Genomic DNA, 391 nt, shown 5'->3' on the forward strand with positions numbered 1-391 from the left:
GCCACCTGCTCATCAGATAAACACTCACACACATTTGCCCAAGGACACTTCGGCATGGGACTACGTTTTTTGACATACTATACTATAGCTTTTTTCACACTATACCATAACGTTTTTTGTAATCACTTTTTTACTATATACTATACTTTCGACATACTGCATAGTATACTATGATTTTTTTCCTCACTTTTTTTACATACTATACTATGACTTTTTATCACTTTTTGCTACATACTATGCTATGGCCATTTTTCGTTATACTACACTATGACTTTTTTTAACATACTATACTATGACTTTTTCATGACATAGTATACTATGACTTTTTAAATTACTTTTGGTAACAGACAGACAGTACATAGATAGATAGATAGATAGATAGATAGATAGA

General features: G+C 30.7%; 1 protein-coding gene across 5 annotated transcripts in view; it reads left to right on the forward strand.

Moving 5' to 3' along the window:
- shank1 (SH3 and multiple ankyrin repeat domains 1) overlaps positions 1-391 on the forward strand; it is an 82,882-nt gene that overhangs the window by 81,234 nt on the left and 1,257 nt on the right. The gene's annotated exons all lie outside the window — the stretch shown is intronic.

Source organism: Etheostoma spectabile, chromosome 15, assembly GCF_008692095.1.
Source record: "Etheostoma spectabile isolate EspeVRDwgs_2016 chromosome 15, UIUC_Espe_1.0, whole genome shotgun sequence".
NCBI classification, from domain to species: Eukaryota; Metazoa; Chordata; class Actinopteri; order Perciformes; family Percidae; genus Etheostoma; species Etheostoma spectabile.